At 41.3% G+C, this 21256-nt stretch overlaps 1 protein-coding gene across 1 annotated transcript in view; it reads right to left on the minus strand.

Moving 5' to 3' along the window:
• The window catches only part of LOC117346012 (vomeronasal type-2 receptor 26-like), a 79927-nt gene extending 76325 nt beyond the window's left edge, over window positions 1-3602 (minus strand). Inside the window, exon 1 of the mRNA XM_033915209.1 lies at window positions 3546-3602. The gene's annotated coding sequence lies outside the window, so the exon portion shown is untranslated. The remainder of the gene's footprint in view (window positions 1-3545) is intronic.
• Between the last annotated feature and the right edge of the window lie 17654 nt (window positions 3603-21256).

The following is a 21256-nucleotide window of genomic DNA, read 5'->3' on the forward strand; positions in this document are numbered from 1 at the left end:
ACATTAGTATTTAAACTGCCTGGTCAGTGTACCACTGTGAATCGGAAGGTTTGCAGTGCAAGATATCACTGAGTGAGCCGCGCATTATTGTTTCTCATAGTGCTCAACCATTTCAATGCAGCATGATCAGTTACTAATGTAAAAGTATGCTCTTCCAGGTAGTGCACTAGGGTCTGCATCGCCCACTTAGCAGCCAAACATTCTAACTCTACTACTGCGTAGTTTCTTTCATTAGGATGCAATTTCCTACTTAAATATAGAACGGGGTGTTCAAAGCCCTGCTTCTCCTGACTAAGGATGGCCCCTAAACCACACCCGGAAGCATCCATCTGCAGAGTGAAAGGTTTATTGAAATCAACAGCAGTCAAGACAGGTTGCTTACAGAGACTCCCCTTCAGGAACTGAAAAGCCTCCGTACTGCTAGACCCCCCAGGGTAATTTGTCAGGACCCTCCTTTTTTAACATGTTGGTTAACGGGGTAGCTCTAGTGGCAAAATCCGGGATAAACCTCCTATAGTACCCAAGAAGTCCCAGAAATCCCCGCAACTGCTTCTTTGAAGTAGGACGTGGATAGTCCTGGATACACTGGACCTTATCCACCAGGGGCCTAATTTTCCCTCGCCCTACCGTGTATCCTAAGTATTTCACTTCATGTTGCCCCAGGAAACATTTCTTTGGATTTATAGTAAATCCTGCCCTTCTGAGAGATTCTAGTACTGCTGAAACATGTTCTAGGTGTTGAGCCCACGATGAAGAATATATGACAATATTGTCAAGGTAGACCTCTGCGTAGGCATGGTGTCCCCTTAGGACCTCGTTAACTGCATGCTGACAATTCACAGCAGCCCTGTGAAGTCCGAAAGGCATACGGGTAAATTGGTAGAACCCATAGGGGGTGCTAAATGCTGTTTTGGGTTTGGCCACAGCTGTTAGGGGAATCTGCCAATACCCTTTAGTAAGGTCAATGGTCGACAAATACTGCGCCTGCCCAAGACAGTCCAACAGCTCATCCACCCTCGGCATGGGAAATGCATCAAATTGTGAAACTTCATTGACCTGCCGAAAATCAATGCAAAAACGGGGAGACCCATCTGACTTCGGGACAATCACGATTGGGCTGCACCAGGGACTCTGTGAGGGTTCGATGACTCCCAGTGCCAGCATTTCCTGGACTAAACCATTAATCAATTTTTTTTCTCTTCAGACAATCGGTAAGGTCGTACCCTCACTATTCTACCTGGGGCGGTTATGATGTCGTGGGCGATTCCTTTCGTATGGCCCGGAATGTGTGAAAACACATCCGAAAACTTTCCCACTAGGGCCTGTACCTGCTGTGCCTGGGTTACCGAGAGCTCCGGGCCTACATTAACCTTCTCTTCCTGCCCTAGATCGGCTATTTGGGGGCCCAAATCGTCCTCCTGACACCGCTGAGCAACCAGTGCTAACGTTTCCCTATCCTTCCAGGGCTTAAGCAGAGTAACGTGATAAGTCTGAACGTGTTTCTTTTCATCTTTCACCCTATAATTTACAGGGCCTACTTTCTCTACCACAGTGGCTGGCCCTTTCCAGTGAGCCAGGAACTTATGCGGGTCAGATGGTACCAGTATCAGTACCCGATCACCGACTTCAAACTGGCGTTCTTTAGCCTTCCTGTCATAATAGGTCTTCTGTTTTCTTTGAGCAAACTCTAAATTTTCCCTCTCCAGTCCAGCAACTTGAGCCAGCCTCTGTTTAAGTTGGGTCAAATGAGATAACACATCCAATTCAGTCTCATTCGGTGGGTCCCAACCCTACTTTACTATATCAAGAAGCCCTCTGGGAGCGCGTCCATACAACATCTCGAAGGGACTGACCCCCAAAGAATCCTGGACTCTTTCCCTGGCAGCGAATAAAACATAGGGAATAAACAGGTCCCAGTCCCTCATATTCCCTTTTAGACCCTTCTTTAACATATGTTTGAGAGTCTGGTTAAAACGCTCTACTAGGCCATTTGCCTGCGGATGATAGGCAGAGGTTTTAATATGTCTTATTCCCAGCTCTCTCCAAAATCCTTCCATCTCCCTAGATAGAAAGTTACTCCCACGATCAGACAGTACCTCCCTGGGGAAACCAATGCTACAAAATAATCCCATTAACTCTTTCATTAGTGCTTTAGAAGATGTTTTCCGAAGAGGGAAAGCCCAGGGAAATCTTGTGGCAACATCCATCACCACAAAGATAAAATTATACCCCCTTACAGTTCTTTCCAATAGACCTACTAAGTCCATGGCTAATCTCTTGAGGGGTTCATCTACCACGGGAATTGGAATTAGGGATGCTCGAGGCGGCTTATCCATGGTCAGCTGTTGACAGATGGGACAAGACTTACAAAACTCATCTACCTCCTGTCTTAACCTCGGCCAGAAGAACCTGCCCAAAATCTGGGTCTGGGTCGCTAGTATCCCCTTGTTTCCAGCTAATGGGGAATCATGAGCCAATTGCAGAATGATCTTCTGAAACATCTTCGGGACCACCAATTGTTCATTCTTTTCCCCTAGCAGTTCTGGGCATGTTTCTACCTTATAAAGAAGACCCCTTCTAATCCTCAATCTGGCTTTTCCAGATTGTGGCCCTGTAGCCTGTTGCCACAGATCCTGTAAAGACGGGTCAGCACGTTGTTCCCTAAGAAATGTGGGAAAGGTATCCACTATCTCTTGAGGCAGCCCTGTGTCACACCCACGCTCTCTGAGAACACCTTGAGCCGTCGGGTAGTGACATGAAGCTTGCTACTGGCGTGGTCCCTTTAGAATTAGGGTAACCTTTCAACTTGGTAGTCACTGGCAAATGCCCCACTCAGCTTATTCTCCAAGGATTTTAAAAAAAATCACACTTTGTCAGAATGGCCTTGTTGAAAACATAAGCTTTTATTCGGCCACCGGCCGTCGAATTACTGTGCCGCTCCAGGTTTTCCTGGGAGCATGCACCTCATACAAAAACAACAGATAAAGTTCATTTCACTCTTAGTCACCCAGTAATCAACTCTGGACTGGGTTGGTAAATCACATACAGTCATTAATATTCCATGAGGCTAGGAGGTGAAACAGCACCAATAACTCTCCATTGTAGCTTTACAGGAGAGACATTCTTGTTCATGATTGAGAAATATTCTGTGCTGTCCTACAGTGCTCTTAATCTCTCCAGCTGGGCTGGACTTTCTCCCTAGTCGCAAGCAGGCTTTTCCCTGAGAGGGTTAATTTCACTCTTCCTACGAGGCAGGCAGACTAATTGAATTAGTTAGTTGCTATGGCAATTCCTTTACAGCTGGGCACTTTCACGGAGTGTGGAAGTCAGGAAATTCTGGGCTTTAAAACTAGCCAGCATTACAGCCTGGCGTTTGGTTCAGCTGTGCACATAACCTGCAGAGGAGATTACTGTATCCTTTCCACACTTCAGCAAAACAGCATGTGAAATTGCCGTACAGGATTATTTCCCTAGTAACTCCCACAGTCATTAGCTCAAAGAGCAAACAGCAAAATACAGCCTAAACAAGACCTCTGTTCACAGACCTTTTCCAGGATATTCAGCTCTCCATCTCCTCTGGCCAGCTTTCCTGTATAGCCCCACTTTCCTCCAACACCATGGGTTCTGGGGGAAGGAATTCAGTGGCCAAATTACCAGCCTGTTCCTCCGTCATTTCCGTCAGTGCTGAGGAACTGCTCAGCCCCGTCCTGCCTCTGCTCTACTGCCAAGCCTCGTTCTGCACCTCCTCCTTCCTCCCTCTGCTCTCTAACGAGCCTGGCTTTAAGCTGAGGGGAAGAACCACTCCCCCTTGGCTTTGGATGGGGGAAGGGAATTCCTTCCTCAGCCCATGCCGTTTCTCTGAGGGGAAACTGCTTGTGAGCTTTCTGCCTCACAGGCAATGGAAAATAGCAAGGCAGCTTCTTCCTGCCTGGCTCTAGAACTGCTTCAGGTAAGTCTAAGCCTTCCTGCTCTATTTCCATTTCATTGTCACTCACCAGTTAGTCAGCTAATTTATTGTCCTGGGCACTGACCTGGTCAGCCCTTCTGCACTGGGGTTTATATACTTTCCTTAATTTCCCTGTGGCAAACCTTGGGAAAGACGTCCGTTTGTCACACCTGGGAACTCTTGTGTCTGACCAACTTTTCGCAAGGCCTGAGTGCGTTGTTGCTGCTGCCTTCTTTTCTGAGCCCTTGAGGCTCTTGCCTGTTTTTGAGTAGGCCTTTCCACAACTCCCTCCTGAAAAGAGAACACCTTCCCCAGTTCTGCCTCAGGACCTACAGTAGGTAAACCCTGAGACCGATTATTGACAAGCCCCTGTTTAGTACCCAGACACTCTCTCAACCCTGGCCAGTCCTGACCCAGAATCAGGTCATACGGGGCACCGGGTACCAGAGCTACGGAAACTTGATAAACCCTATCTTGGTGTAGGATTGTGGTTGGCCTAAGTGCATAGTGTAGGCCCTAGTTTAAGTCCGGTGCAAGCACACACACCTAGGCAGAACCCGGGGGGGTTAGGTGTAATTGGGAATAGGAAACCCCCTGTTAAAGTTGCCTCTATTCCTTTATCTTGGGAATGTGTGGCGCAGTGGATAGAACTACAGCCTCAGCACCCTGAGGTGGTGGGTTCAAATCCATCACTGATCTTTGTGACCCTGGGCAAGTCACTTAATCCCCTCATTGCCCCAGGTATACTAGATAGAGTTTGAGCCCACCGGGACAGATAGGGAAATATGATAAAGTACCTGAATGTAAACCACGTAGGATATAAGTGGTAAATAAAAAAATAAAAAAATATCCCCATGTATACATTTAATAACCACTCTTTCCCCATTGGAGGTTTTTTCCTCCCCAGGGAACACCTTTTCCCAGAAGCGTACTGACATCATCGACTGATCGGCCCCGGTGTTGATCAGTGCTATCGTTTCGTGTCCGCCTACGGACACTGGCGTAGTGCATGCATTTTTCAGCCCTTGCCCAGGAATACTTATTTTGTTCCCCCTAGTATCACCCCTGACCCTCCGGCTGGATAGGTTTACTACTCTATAAAAATCTTGTGTATGTCCTAACCGACCACACCTACAACATTTCCTCTTACTTCTCAGAGCGCTAGGCCGAGATAAAGGAATAGAGGCAACTTTAACAGGGGGGTTCCTATTCCCAATTACACCTAACCCCCCCGGGTTCTGCCTAGGTGTGTGTGCTTGCACCGGACTTAAACTAGGGCCTACCCCTGAGAGTTCCTGGGCGCCAAGAAAGGTGTCCATAACTTCTAAGCCCCGTCCTAGCATCTCAGGACTGAGAAAAACTTCAGGGTCATCTCTGGGCACAGTCTTAAACCAGTTTAAATGTGTCAACATATTAAGTCCTACCGGAGCTGGAGAAGTTTCCCTTGGAGGCACCTGACAAGCCGGTATTGTAGTATTCCGTTGGAGTAGCTGTGCAAACACTCTGGTCTGTTCCTGCGCGGATGACATTAATTCTCCGTATTGCTGTATCATAGCGTCCTGGCGGTTTTGCCAACGAGCCTCATTGGTCCTTAAAATTTCCTCCAGTTCCTTGGCCTGTCTCTGGTCCTCCTCGGCCATCGCTGCCAATAACTGGGCTTGCTCCAAAGCGAAGTCCTGAAAGGTAAACAAAAAGAAAAGGAACCCAAGTGTGGCTGTATTGAGAGAGTTCCCCTCTTTATAACCTCCCCCAGTCTCCAGTCCTCCCCAACCAGCACTACCTAATCCTCACCAGCTACCCCGGGTACTCTTACCGGAGGCACTGATGAATCTGCACGTCTGTGCTGAATGGGTGCACCGCCCATGCTGTCACCGGACTGGAACTGGGTTTCGGCTCATTTCTCGGGTCCCTCTGGAACTCTGGTTTGGTTCTCTCCACCTCCGAACTCGAACTGAGCTCCTCGCTGCACTCCTCCACAGGATATGCTGCTGTCTTTATCCTGGTTTCCTCCTTCCGGTTTGGTCCTTGTAGACACCTCCTCCGGTTCGATCACAGGAAACTCCAGATAAAGTACTCCAAAAGTATACCACTCCAAACAAAACAATTGGTAAATAGTCCAACAATTACAATATCAACATCAAGGATAAGCAAGTCCAAAAATGGCAAAGCAAAAGAAAAACTTTTTTTTTTTTTTCCAATTGCAGTTCCCTGGTGTCGCCTGCAGGAGGTGCAATATCCCACTCCTGATACCAATTATGTGACCACCACTGTGGTCCACCCGGGACTCCACAGCACCTCTAGTGGTTACAATAATAAATAGCAATGGCGTGTGACCCGGCCTGGAGTCACTCTGCAGGCCTGAACTGACACCAAATAGAAAACAAAAATCACAATGTTCCAAAAAAGGTAATAAATCAAAATGCCTCAGATTTATTCTTTCCAAAACATAAAAGTCAGGATAATTATGAGTTCCACAGAACAGGTAAGTAGACCATCAAACTGCAAACAGTCCAAACTCAAAAAGTAAGAGCAATAAACAGTTCAAATATAAAGTCCAAAATGTTTTTCTTATTTCACACCTCTGAGGTTTGTGCTCACCTCAGAATTTAAATCAGCCTGCTCCTAAGCAGGATATTCAGTACATCAAAAAAAAACCAATAGGGTTTAAGGCACTGGACACCCTATTCACAGTACTCCAAACTGAAGCCTCTGGCAGCCATGCAATTCACTGCCAGGAAAAAGAGAGTGCCTCAGGTTTGCTTTTTATCTTGCTATAATATAGCCTCGAAATGCCCTCCCAGGTAACAGCAAACCTCTCCCAAAACAGACTCTATCAGCTTCACAGAAAATGCAAAACAGTAAAGAAAAGAAAAACAAAATCCCAAAAAGGTTCAGCTTCAGCAAACAGTCTTTTTCAAACAAAGCAAGCTGAAAACACACTCACTGTTTCAATCCAGTTGGGACTTGCAGCTGGTGGAAAGACCAACCTCCATGGCTTCTTCACCAGTACTTATTTCTTCAGGCAGGTTGTCCAGTTCCATAGGAAGATCAGAATCAGAAAAGACTTCCTCCAGCATTTCTCCGGCCTCCTGCACCTCCATAGGTGAGGCTGTATCACCCTTGCTTGGCCCGAGGAGACTCTCAGGGAGGAAAGGTCTGAACCTTCTCCCTAGCCTGCCTGTCTGTTTGCTCTCAGCTGCTGGTTTTTGTACTCTAGGGGCACACCCTATTCTACATGAGTCAGCAGACCTGCCTGGGGCTCTTGGGCTCCTCCTGTGGTGACCTAGTCATCCAGGAGGTCCTTGGAGATTTCAGGCTCCCCCTGGTGGTCAACCTGAGAATCATCCCTATTTCCCTTAGGACACCCTTTATACAATCACATCCGGGTTTTCTTTTTAACTTTTTCTCCGGGCTTAGCTGGGACCTTGGCATGCTTCTTATCTGCCTGATCACAATATCAATGCAAGATCAGTAGTAAACAAATTACTCCTCCTAAATGACCTAATTACAACCAACAACCTTGACCTCTCATTTGTAGTGGAAACTTGGCTAAAAGACCAAGACAGCCCAGAAATTCTCCACCTCTGCCCTCAAGGATACAATATACTTCAATTCCTAAGGAAGCACAAGAGAGGAAGTGGCCTAGCAATAATATACAAAAGCTCTTATATCATCACCGAATTAGACTCTGCAACCTACCCAGAACTAGAATACCTTGCTTGCAAACTCGAAGACATGTCCAACTCCACACAAAGCAACATTGTAATCCTACTAATATACAGACCTCCCAACTCTCCTTCAAGCGTTGTCCCCAAATTAACTGAAATAATAATGAACCTGGCATGCCATTATGCCTAACTGCTCATCCTCAGAGATATCAACCTCCCTCTTGAATCCATCGAGAACAAAGATGTCTCCAAACTCAAAACACTGTTTGAAGATTGTGAAATCACAATCATACCTTCAGGCCCCACACACGAGAAAGGACACACCCTTGACATACTTGCTTCTGCCCCCTCCAATATTACTACTAATGTCAAATGGACTCCGGTGCCATAGACTGACCATTACCTACTAAACTTTTGCCTAAACTTCACAACAGCAAACCTGAGCAACAAAGCCACCAAGGAAGTAAAACTAGTTAGAGGAAAGACAAGACCAGACCTCTTCTGGAACATAGTTGAGAATTCTTTAGTCCCAGCGAAAGGACACCTCACTAATTTGGGTTCAATCACAGGATGGCGGAAGCCTTCAATGTCATTCACATCAAAATATGTTTAAACACTTTGGCTCTCTTCATAACCTCCTGTTGCTATATTGTGCATTTAATTACTGTTGCTTGACTTTCTGTAATTCTTTTTATATAAAAAGACTCACATATATATATATATATATATATATATATATATATATATATTTATATATAAAGACTATACAACAGTATATATATATATATATTTATATATAAAGACTATACAACAGTAAAAATTTCTTTTTTTTTTTAAATTATCCTTTTAATGCAGTGTCTCTAGCATGCCCCGACAGGACCCATTTCATCCAAAAGGGCTTTTTCAGGGGTTCATGTGGGAGCTCTGCACAATACAAAAAATCATTTATAGTATATAATTATTGACACTTATAAGACTAGATTATAACTTCACAACAATACATTCTTAGATGGTGTATTCATGGTTAAATTCATCATAAACTTTATCCAAAACTTTTTTGTAAAACAATTTTTAAACACATAATTTTAAAACATATTCAATGTCTCTGTGAAACATAGGGGTCTTTTTATCAAGCTGCGGTAGGGGTTTAACGCATGTAATACCGCGCATTATACTGCCTGCCGCAATAGCCGCTAATGCCTGCATTGAGCAGGCGTTAGTTTTTTAGCCAGCCACGGGGGTTAGCGCGTGATGAAATGTCTGGCACGCTAACCCTGCTAGCATGGCTTGATATAAGGACCCCATACTCTCTAATACATTAATTACCTAAATAGTTAAATATATATTAAGAAAATACTGTATACTTTCAATTAGCTAAATCACCTAAATAAATACATTCATTGCTAAAAAAAAACATCTATGTAAACTGCACTACCAATATCGATAATGGATATAAAGATTATCCCAACATTAATGGTACAGCTTAGAAAGCTTATTTGAGTAAGGTCGAAATAGCTTTCATGAGTTTAAGATCTTTAAGACATATGGATTGGGATAATCTTTACATCCATTATCAATATTGCTATTAGTGCAGTTTACATGGATGCTTTTTTTTAGCAACGATATAATGATTCAACACTGATACTAAACTGTAAATCAATTCATTAATGTTTAGTAATAGAGAAAGCCTTTAGAGCTGTATTTACAGAGAATGAATTGAGTTGAGATTGTTTATATATTATTCAATTAAAGATTTTAATTAGTATTACCAACAAGTTGTTATATATTGATCTGAACAATATAAAGTTTTGGTTAGCTATATACTAGAATTAAAGTTTAGTAATTGAATTTTGGAAGTTACTTTAATTAACTGATAAATATTAATTAGTACTCGGATCGCTGCTGTTCAATGTATTTATTAATGATCTAGAAACAGGGACAAAGTGTGAAGTTATAAAATTTGCGGATGACACTAAACTCTGTAGCAGGGTTAGAACTGCGGAGGAATGTGAAGACCTACAAAGGGACCTGAACAAACTGGAGGAATGGGCGAATAAATGGCAGATGAACTTCAATGTAGAGAAATGCAAGGTCATGCACATAGGGAAAAAGAACCCGATGTTCAGCTACAAAATGGGGGGATTAGTACTAGGGGAAAGTAACCTTGAAAAAGACTTGGGTGTGCTGGTGGATACAACAATGAAGTCAACGGCACAATGCGCAGCAGCCTCAAAGAAAGCAAACAGAATGTTGGGTATTATTAAGAAGGGTATTACAATCAAGACGAAGGAAGTCATCATGCTGCTGTATCGTGCGATGGTGCGCCCGCATCTGGAGTACTGTGTCCAATATTGGTCACCGTACCTTAAGAAGGACATGGCGATACTTGAGAGGGTTCAGAGAAGAGCATCAAAAATGATAAAAGGTATGGAAAACCTTTCATACGCAGATAGGTTAGAAAGGCTGGGGCTCTTTTCCCTGGAGAAGCGGAGACTCAGAGGAGACATGATAGAGACTTACAAGATCATGAAGGGCATAGAGAAGGTAGAGAGGGACAGATTCTTCAGCCTATTGGGAACCACAAGAACAAGGGGACACTCAGAGAAATTGAAAGGGGATAGGTTTAGAACCAATGCTAGGAAATTCTTTTTCACTTAGAGGGTGGTGGGCACCTGGAATGCGCTTCCGGAGGTTGTGATAGGACAAAGTACATTACGTGGTTTCAAAAAGGATTGGATAAATTCCTGAAGGATGCGGGGATTGAGGGATATAGGTAAAGGTAGAGATAGGATTATGAAAGGGTATAAATAGAAGGATAAATGGGTTTAAAGGTTTTAGACAAATGATCACCTTACAAGTCATGGACCTGATGGGCCGCTGCAGGAGCGGACTGCTGGGCGCGATGGACCTCTGGTCTGACTCAGCGGAGGCAACTTCTTATGTTCTTTCAGCTGAAAGCTAATAATGATAAGAATTATATTCATCTATGTAATTTAGTTAAAAGTAAGCATTAAATATAAACTGATCAATTCATATAATCACAGCTTAATAATTAAATTTTGGCAGTTATTTCAATCAATTGATAAACATCAATTGGTTTTCAATATTTTTGATCTAATTGGTTTTCAATATCCTCAATTCATCTAATTTTTAATAGTATTGATTCAATTATTTTAAGTTTATAATGGTAATTAGTGCTAATGAATGTATTTATTTTGGTGATTTAGCTAATTGAAAGTATACAGTATTTTCTTAATATATATTTAACTCTTTAGGTAATTAATGTATCAGAGTATGTTTCACAGAGACATTGAATATGTTTTAAAATTATGTGTTTAAAAATTGTTCTACAAAAAAGTTTTGGATAAAGTTTATGATGAATTTAACCATGAATAGACCATTTAAGAATGTATTGTTATGAAGTTATAATTTAGTCTTATGGGTGTCAATAATTATATACTATAAATGATTTTTTGTATTGTGCAGAGCTCCCACATAAACCCTTGAAAAAACCCTTTTGGGCAAAATAGTTCCCATTGGAGCATGCTAGAGACACTGCATTAAAAGGATAAGTACAAAAAAAAAAGAAATTTTTACTGTTGTATAGTCTTTATTTTTCATATAAAAAGAATTACAGAAAGTCAAGCAACAGTAATTAAATACACAATATAGCAACAGGAGGTTATGAAGAGAGCCAAAGTATTTAAACACATATTTTGATGTGAATGACATTGAAGGCTTCCGCCATCCTGTGACTGAACCCAAATTAGTGAGATGTCCTTTCGCTGTGGTTGTTTCCAATTTACCTCATTATTTCATCTTCAACATCCTTTTAGAATTCCTTAGTTCTCCCTTCAGATTTCACTACAACTATGCTAACAAGCTGCAACCAAACCATCATCAACACTTTAAATACTCTCACCCCCCTCCATCCCCACAAAACAAAACAAAATCATAATTCCGCCTGGTTCACCGAATCACTGAGATCCGACAAACAACTATGCAGGCGACTGGAAAGAAAAAGGCGGAAAAGTGACACACAAGAACTCAGAACACGATGGTGTAAAGCACTAAACAAATACAAATCCAACATAGCAGAGACCAAGAAAAACTACTATGTCAGCAAATTAGGTACCAAAACGGACAATAAAAAGCTATTTCACCTGGTGCGACAACTCACAACCCCACTGAAACAAGAATCCACTGGACACCCCACCAACATCACAGCTCAGGAACTAGCAGATTTCTTTCTCAACAAGATCATAATTGTTCAGTCTGAGGTAACCAAAGCTCTCACCACCGGGACACACACCCTCGATGCGTCTCAACTCCTCACTGAACCTGCCAAAGCAGATCAAATCTGGACTTCATTCAACAACCTGTCCATCCCAGACAAAAAAAAAACTACTATCCAAATTGTCCATGCGCTGCAACCCCCTAGACAACTGTCCCTCTTATCTCCTTACTACCGTTCCAGAACAGATTGCCAGCTGGATTACCAACTTCCTAAATAACACCCTAAATCAAGGCCACTTGCCAGAAATAATGGGTAAAATAGCGCTCACCCCTATACCAAAATCATCAAAGGCAGATCTCTCCTCAGCCTCAAATTATAGACCCATCGCAGGCATACCCATCCTGACAAAAATCGTCGAGACCCATGTGTGCAAGCAGCTCACAATCTACATTGAACAGCACTCATGCCTCCACCTATCCCAATTCGGATTCCATCAACAGCACAGCACAGAACTTCTCATCCTCATCTTGATCACAAAACCCAAACAACTACTCAGTACAGGAAGTCAAGCAATACTCCTCCAATTTGACATCTCAGCAGCCTTTGATTCAGTAGACCACCACCTACAACTAACAAAACTGTCAGAAATTGGCATAACAGGCACAGTGCTAAGATGGTTCTCAGATTTCCTGCAAAACAGGGAATATATCGTCAAACTGAATGGAGAGATCTCCAACCCCTGGAAACCCATCTGTGGTGTGCCACAGGGCTCCCCATTCTCCCCCATCCTATTCAATCTCTTCATGAGCTCTCTTGGTAACATCAAGTTTGAAGACGAGAGCATATTATCCTATGCAGATGACATCTTTCTCCTTATTCCCATAACCAATAATCACTCGGACATCACCAACAAAGTCTCACATAATATAGAAAGAATCCAAATCTGGGCAACTACTAAAAAACTAAAATTAAACTCAACTAAAACCAAAGTTCTATACTTCTACACACCCTAACAGATGGCACTAACAAGCATCACTTTTTGATCGGGCAAGACCCTCCCTGTAGAAGAATCTTCCAAAATCCTAGGTTGCATCCTGGACTCCACACTTACCATGGAACCATAAATCTCCAGTCTCCGAAAGAAATCCCTCTATACCTTGAGACAACTAAGGCTAATCAGACCATACTTTCACCAACACCACTTTGCCTTAGTTGTACAACTGATGATACTACCACAACTGGACTACTGCAACTCCATCTACATGGGAATCAACACCACTCTGATTCACAAAATGCAACTCATCCAAAACACCGTTGTCAGACTAATCTTCAACCTGAGTAAATATGACTTGATTACAGACTTCATCAGACAACTGCAGTGGCTACCTATTCCATCACGAATAATCTTCAAAACTGCATGCATCATTCACCGTATTCATTATGGAAACTCTGCAGCTCCTCTCATCCAATTCTTCTCCAAGGCATCGTCTACTTCCAGCAGAACCCTCAACAGAATACTTCTAAATCTCCCTTCCACAAAAAATCTGCAATACAAATGTGTTTTCTACTCCATGATCACCTTTCTAGGCTTAAAAACTTGGAATGGCCTTAATGAAATGACCAGGATGGAACCTAACTACACCATATTCGGGAAGAAACTGAAAACTCATCTATTTGACATTTAATCACCTGTATCCTCTCCTCCCCTCCCCCTTCCTCCCCCTCCTACCCTCCTATTCTCTTTTCCCACCCCTCCTCCTCCCTTCTCCTTCCTCACGCCCCTCTTTAAGTCACCTTGAGCCTACCTAGGTATGAGCGACGCGGAAACAGAAGATTAGATTAGATTAGATTGCAGTTCTTTGTTAACATATATGTCTCTACAAAATCAGACATTTAGGGCTCCTTTTACAAAGGTGCTCTAGGGCCTTACTGTGTGCAATAGCGCTCATTAAATTCCTGTGCGCTAGCCACTACCACCTCCTTTTTAGGAGGCGGTAGATTTTCAGCTACCACGCGCTATAGCATGCAGTAATTTTGTGTGTGCACTAAAAACCCTAGCGCACCTTCGTAAAAGGAGCCCTTAGTCACCAAATGGAAATTTTTCCATTGCGGTGACTGTCCACTATATTGATAGCATCTTTAGAGAAGAAGTCAGCTTGTCTGCCCTTAAAACTGAAGGGTTCCCACACATTTGGTATTCTTGCATCAGTTCTCAAAGATATTCAAACAGAGTCTGCAGTCAGATGAAGAATTGTTAGAACAACAGACAATGATTCCAACTTTGTGAAACCTTTCTCTGCAATTGGACAGCATGATGATGTCAATGAAGAGATGGTAGAGATGAATTAGTCCATCACTGCTTCAAGCACAGATCACAATGACAATGATGATGATGATGATGACAGAGATTAGCTTGATCAATATCTGCAGACCCAGTCAGAATACATCAGTAACATTGTAGCCTGGCCTGATTTGAAGGAACTTTTTACTCAGACTGAGCAATCCACTTCCTGCCTGTTCAGTTCTTGAACATCTTTTAGCCTTGCTGGTATAATAATGATTCACAAACAAACACGTATGAGTGAAGGTTCTTTTCAAAATTTAGTTTTACTAAAGTAAAAATGGATGGTAGAGTGATAAAGTTTAAGGATAAAACATTACCAGAAATTGAATTCATTGTAGTTACAGTACTTTTACTTTTTACACTGAGCATATTACATTAGGCAATTGCTATGTTTTCACTGTATATTTACTTAAGCATTAAAATACATTTATTTTTATTTTGAGATAAGTACTTTGACAAAGAACTTTGAACAACACTGACTTGGGAACATCTGCATAATGGATCTGACATGATAAACTAATTTTAATGGAGTCAATTTCTTTTGTACTCACCCTTGGTTGCTTACTATGGGCTTCTTTTACAAATCTGTGAAAGATGTTTATACCACGCGCTAGCAAGGTAATTGTTCCAATGCTCATAGGATTTCTATGAGTGTCAGAGCATTTACCTCGCTAGCCCACCAGTATACACCACTACCGTGGCTTTGTAAAAGTCAACGTTTCAAGTTTATTTAAAAAATTTATACCGCTTAATCAAATTTCTAAGCGGCGTACAGAAATAAAAAGTGTCTTAAGAACAAATTAAAATTAAATTACTAACCAGGACCAGGTTGGGTTAGTAAACACATACGAGCATATATACTAACTACAAACAATTAGGGAAGAAGGGTGAGAAATACAATCTTAACGAAAAAGAGCACAATTAAGGGAAAAACAATAGGTAAGGGTAAAAAGCTATAAAACTGGTTTTAGTCCTAAAAAGGACAGTTGTTATCCAAACGCTTCTTGGAACAAGAAAGTTTCTAATTTTGCTTTAAATTGCTTTAGTACGGTTTCGATTCGTAAATGATTAGGCAGTGAATTCCAGAGAGAGGGTGCAGTGACAGCGAAATTGTTGGATCTCAGCGTATTGACTAATTTTAATGATGGTACCACAAGGAGATTCTGCGATGTGGTTTGAAGTGATTTAACGGGACTGTAAGTCTATCAATGAAAGTATAGAAGGACCTCTGTTTCTTTAATCATTTAGCTAACACCTATTTCCAGAGTTACTTTCATTCAGGCACACGGGGTATCTTTTTTATGTGTGTGTGTTTTTATTATGTATGTGAATTGTAAACCTCCCAGAATGGTAGATGGTTTGGGGTAGAAATTTTTTAAATAAATAAGTAAATAAAATAATCTGGTTGTCTGGCCAAATGACTAATTATTTGGAAATTTCAGCTTGTAAAATTATTAACAAGGAATTAAAGGATCCTCTTTCTTGTATATTATTCTATATTCCACCAAAAAGCTGGATAAAAGCTAGAGAAGAGTTCTGTGAATTTGTTCTACGTAACTCAATTACTTATTTCTATAATATTATCGCAGGAGACATAAATTTACATTTAGATGAAAAGGATATTATAGATGTTGAGGATTTTTATCTTTGCTTAATTATAGTCTTCCTTTACCTACACAAACACATCAAAAAGGTCATCATTTAGATGTGGTAGCTATGTCCTTAAAGGAGACTTTAGATCCTTCTGTCTCTCTAACTGATGCTATCTGGTGTCAAGATAATTGGTCCGATCATATCATTTATTATTTTAATTTAGTTTGGAATCAATTAAAATTTAAAAATCATTCAAGAATGGTTTTGGGGCTTTCTCATATCTCACACCTATCAAGTTTGTTTCAATAATGATCTTTCAGGTATTTGGAATAATAATAATTTATTCTTATATACCACCAGACCACGAATGGTTCTAGGCGGTTCACAGCAGATAAGGCTGAACATCCAGCGAATATACACTTAAAAAGATACATCAATTTCTAGATTGTACACAATACATGTTGTATTTAAAAAGCATTAGGAAGCTTGGGTTACATATTTGTCAAATAGTTGTGTCTTTAATAGTTTTCTAAAAAAAAATAATAGGATGAGACTCCTGGCTTGATTTTGCCAAACCAGGTGTTCATTTTGGCTACTCTTTAATGTTTATATGTCATCATTAGGTACACAATTGACCCAGCTGGGGATAAAGCTATTTAGTTATGCAGATGATTTTATGATCATTATTCCATTTGCTATTTCTCTTTCTGAAGTTATTCCTAAAGTATTAGGTCTAATGGAGCAATGGATGACTGAATTTAGATTGAAGCTTAACTCAGAAAAAATGAAGCATTTTGTAGCTTCACCTCGCCCATTTGATACTAAAACATCATTGCATATAAATAAATTCAGCAATCTTATTCAATCTACCATTAAGGTTTTGGAGATTACATTGCATTACATTAGAGATTTCTATTCCGCCATTACCTTGCGGTTCAAGGTGGATTACAAAAGAATTACAAAAGACGGATTACAAAAGAAGATACAGTATCTGGTAATTTCCAGGGGAGATACAGAGAAGATCAGATTGTTTAGAGGAATCGGGAAGTTATTGGGATTTGGGAAGGAATTTGCGGTATTAAGTCATTTTCAGGGATTTCGTGAAGAGTAGAGTCTTTATTTCTTTTTTGAATTTTTTGTAGTCTGGGGTCGTTATCAGTAGATTTGAGATTTGGTTATCTAGTTTTGCTGCTTGTGTGGCTAGGAGGCCATCATATAGTTTTTTTTACTTAACTTCTTTGATTGGAGGGTGCGTGAATGGAGTGTGGGTTTTCCTATGTCTAGTTGAGGTTTTTTTGATGAGGCTGTTGTTCAGGTAGGTTGGGCTGTTGCCGTTTATTGTTTTAAATAGTAGACAGTAGAATTTGAATAGTATCCTTGCTGGAATTGGAAGCCAGTGTGAGTTGAGGTATGCTTCTGTGATGTGGTCATGTTCCCTCAATGATTAGATAAGTCTTAGAGCTGTGTTATGGATTGTTTGTATTTGTTTTGTCATTGTTGCTGGGCAAGGGAGATAGAGAATGTTGCAGTAGTCTAGTAGATCTAGGACTAGGGATTGTACAAAGAGCAGGAATTGTGTTCTATCGAAGAATTTTCGAACTTGTCTTAAGTTTCTCATGATGCAAATGATTTCTCTCTTTTTTTATTGATTTGTGGTTGCATGGTGCAGCATCTGTCTATCGTCATTCCTAGTAGTTTTAGGATGGGTTGAATGGGGTAATTGATTGAGTTAATTTCTATATTGGTTATGGTTGGGACTTTGTTATTGTCAAGGAGGAGGAATTTTGTTTTGCCTGGGTTCAGTTTCAATTTGTGATCTTTCATCCATGTTACTACTTTTTTTAGTGTTCGGTGTAGTGTGTCTGTCATGGAGGGCTTTGGTTGATCAAAAAGTTCTGAAGCCAGATTGCGTGGGTTGGAGTATTTTGTGGTATTCCAGATAGTTGGTGAGAAGTTTGGCTACTAGCCCTTCTGTTAGTTTGATGTAGAGAGGTATTGAGGCAATGGATCTGTAGTTGGAAGGTTGATCCATTGCTTCTTTAGGGTCTTTTGGGACCGGGGTGATGATGATTTCACTGAGGTCAGATGGGAAAAGGCCATCGGTGAGCATGGTTTGTATCCATTGTAGGAGAAGGGCACAAAATTTTGTGCTGGAGGTTTTTAAGAGATATGGTGGGCAGTGGTTGAGGTCACAGGATGTGTGGCAGTACTTTCTGTATAGTTTGTTGAGGTTGGACCATTGTATAGTGGGGAAGTGGGACCAGGTTCTGTCTGCAGCAGTTGATTCTTTTTCTGTGGGGTGTATTATAATTTCTTTTAGGTGAGTTGAGGTACCGTTGAAGGTAGCTCTGGCATCTGTAATTTTGTTCTTGAGGTATTCTGCTAAGAGGGTGGCTGAGGCGGGAGGGATATTGTTAGTGGTCAGGTAGGGTTTTGTGTCAGTTATATCTTTTAGTATTTGAAATTGTTTTTTGGTGTCTTGGGATTCTGTGCCTATTAGGTTGGTGTAGTGTGCTTTTCTCTTATCCTTGAATTGTAGTTTGTATTGTTTGTTTAGTTTTTTCTAGGCGGTTTTCGTATGCTCTAGGTTAGTTTTTCTCCTTTTTCTTTCTAGTCGTCTACATTGTCTTTTGATTAGGAGTAGTTCGTTGTCAAACCATTGGTCTGATCGTCTGCTGGTTATGGTTTTGGTTTGTAATGGGCCTAGTTCATCAAGGGTGTTAGAGCTCAGTTTGCACCATTGTGAAATGAAGTTCTTGGGATTGCATTCCTGGATTGTTAGTCCAGAATTTGGTGGGCTCGATGTGTTTGCATGCGGTGTAGGTTAATTGTTTGGATCTTGGTATGATTTTGTTTTTGGTACAGTTGATGTTGAAGGAGTAAGTGTAGTGGTCTGACTAGAGGGATCAGTACCATATTCCATTAGATATATGAATTTCTGATAGAGATGGTTGAAGGGTCATAAAGGCTGCGATGTCAAGTTGGTGACCTTTTTCATGAGTGGTTTGAGGGTCTAATATCTGGAATGATAAGGCGTCGAGAAATGAAAGAAAGTTAGGCACTTGTTTGGATCATTGGTCTTCAAGGTATAGGTTTAGATCTCCTAGAATTAGGTTGTAGGCTGCTGTTAGTGAGTGTTGGTATATGAAGTCTTCAAATTCAGGTTTTACTGTGGTCCAGTTTACCGGTGTTATGTAGCAGAGCATGTAGTTTAGTGAACCTTTTAGTGTGGTGCATGAGAGTTGCCAAGCTAAAAGGTCCATGTATGGGGTGGATGTTTTTTCAAGTATATTTATGGTTAGGGATTCTTTGATTAAGATTGCTAGTCCTCCTCCTCTCTTTTTTCTCTTTGTAGACCACTGTTATTTTGTATCCTTGTGGGCAAACTTCAGTTATTCTGGGATCTGTGTCTGATGTTAGCCAGGTTTCTGTGAGGAAGAGGCAGTCTAGTTTTTCGTTTTTTATCCAGTTTTTTATATGTTCTGTTTTGGGGCCTAAGGCTCTGATGTTTAAGTAGGCACATGTAAGTATGGTATGCTCTGTTTGAGAGTTGAGAGTCATTTTGGGGTAGATGAGTGTTCTAGGATGAGGGTGAGATTTGGTTTTGGGGTTTGTTGGTCTTCTTCCCCATGCTAGATTGATGGAGTGTTGAATGCCGGTCTGATGATTTGAGCTTCTGTTCATTGAGATTATCCTGGTTGGGTGGTGGGTTTTGTTCGTGGTTGAACTAGTGGGTGTTGGGAGGAGGTTGTTTGTTACTGCTTTCCAGCTGGTTATGAGAAGGATTATCAGCAGGGTGATCAGAGTATGTGTTTGTGAGAATAGCTTCATTGTGGAGGCTGGGGGCGTTTTAGTGGGGTTAGGTTATCGGTGGTTAGGTGTCTTACCAGCACTGTAACCTGATGTGAAGGGGCATGATTTATTGGGGTGGTACTGTGGGGAGACTATTGGGGTAGAGATTTAGAGTAGGTTTTGAAGGGATTGGGTAGCCTTATTTAGATGGAAGTTTGGTCGCTTATTGGTCACTTCGCAAAGGCTACTCCCAGTCCAATGATTAAAGGAGAATTGGCAGGACCAAAGAAAAGGTAGAATGTAAAATTAAATTAAATTCAAAAGCCTCTGCTGAGCCTTCCAACTAGCTCAGTGTTGTAACGTCGGGGAGAGGGTGGTGTACTCTCCCATGCCCGAGGAGACCCCCAAGCTGCTCCCGGTCCGAAGATTAAAGGAGAACTACTGGACCAGGGCTTGATTATGAAGAACCAGGTGGATTCTTTACTTTTTGGAAGTTTCGTTCTGTTAGGGCATATTTTGATGTATCATCATTTAGAGTTTTGGTACAGTCTCTTATACTAAGCCAGCTTGATTACTGCAATATTTCCTATTTGGCAATTTCCCAGAAGAATATGCAACGATTACGAATAGTACAAAATGCCGTGGTCAGGCTGATTTTTAGGTTGAAGAAATATGATCACTTAACACCCTCCTATCGAGTACTGCATTGGCTGCCAATGGAGGCGCGGGTGAAGTTTAAATTTGGTTGCTTCTGTTTTAAGGCTTTGTTTAGTTTAGCTTCCAAATATATAATTGAGCTTTTCTCTTTTGCAACCAACAGACATAAGAAAAACTCACATCTGAATTTTGTTTTTCTGTCTGTTAGATGATGTAAACTTAAAAAACATTATCAAAATCTTTTTTCATATCAAGCAGCTTTATGGGGTAAGGATTTAGAACAATTGCTATTGCTTACTGACACTTATGGGGAATTTAGGAGACATCTAAAAACATATCTGTTTTCAAAATATTTAGGCAGCTAATTCGTAAAAAATTATGCACTATTTTGATCATTTTAATGTCTCTAATTATTGACTTTTTAACTCTTTTAGTTCTATTCAACGACTTTTATTATTTTTTTAAACTATTAAGAACATAAGAATTGCTGCTGCTGGGTCAGACCAGTGGTCCATCATGCGCAGCAATCTGCTCACGCAGCGGCCCTCTGGTCAAACACCAGCACCCTAACCGAAACTAGCCCTACCAGCACCCGTTCTTGTTCAGCAGGAACTTGTCTAACTTTGACTTGAATCCCTGGAGGGTGTTTCCCCCTATAACAGCCTCTGTAAGAGTGTTCCAGCTTTCTACCACTCTCTGGGTGAAGAACTTCCTTATGTTTGTATGGAATCTATCCCCTTTCAACTTTAGAGAGTGCCCTCTCGTTCTCCTTATCTTGGAGAGGGTGAACAACCTGTCCTTATCTACTAAGTCTATCCCCTTCAGTACCTTGAATGTTTCGATCATGTCCCTTCTCAATCTCCTCTGTTCGAGGGAGAAGAGGCCCAGTTTCTCTAATCTTTCGCTGTATGGCAACTCCTCCAACCCCTTAACCATCTTAGTCTCTCTTCTCTGGACCCTTTCGAGTAGTACCGTGTCCTTCTTCATGCATGGCGACCAGAGCTGGACGCAGTACTCCA

Source organism: Geotrypetes seraphini, chromosome 12 (genome assembly GCF_902459505.1).
Source record: "Geotrypetes seraphini chromosome 12, aGeoSer1.1, whole genome shotgun sequence".
Classification (NCBI taxonomy): Eukaryota; Metazoa; Chordata; class Amphibia; order Gymnophiona; family Dermophiidae; genus Geotrypetes; species Geotrypetes seraphini.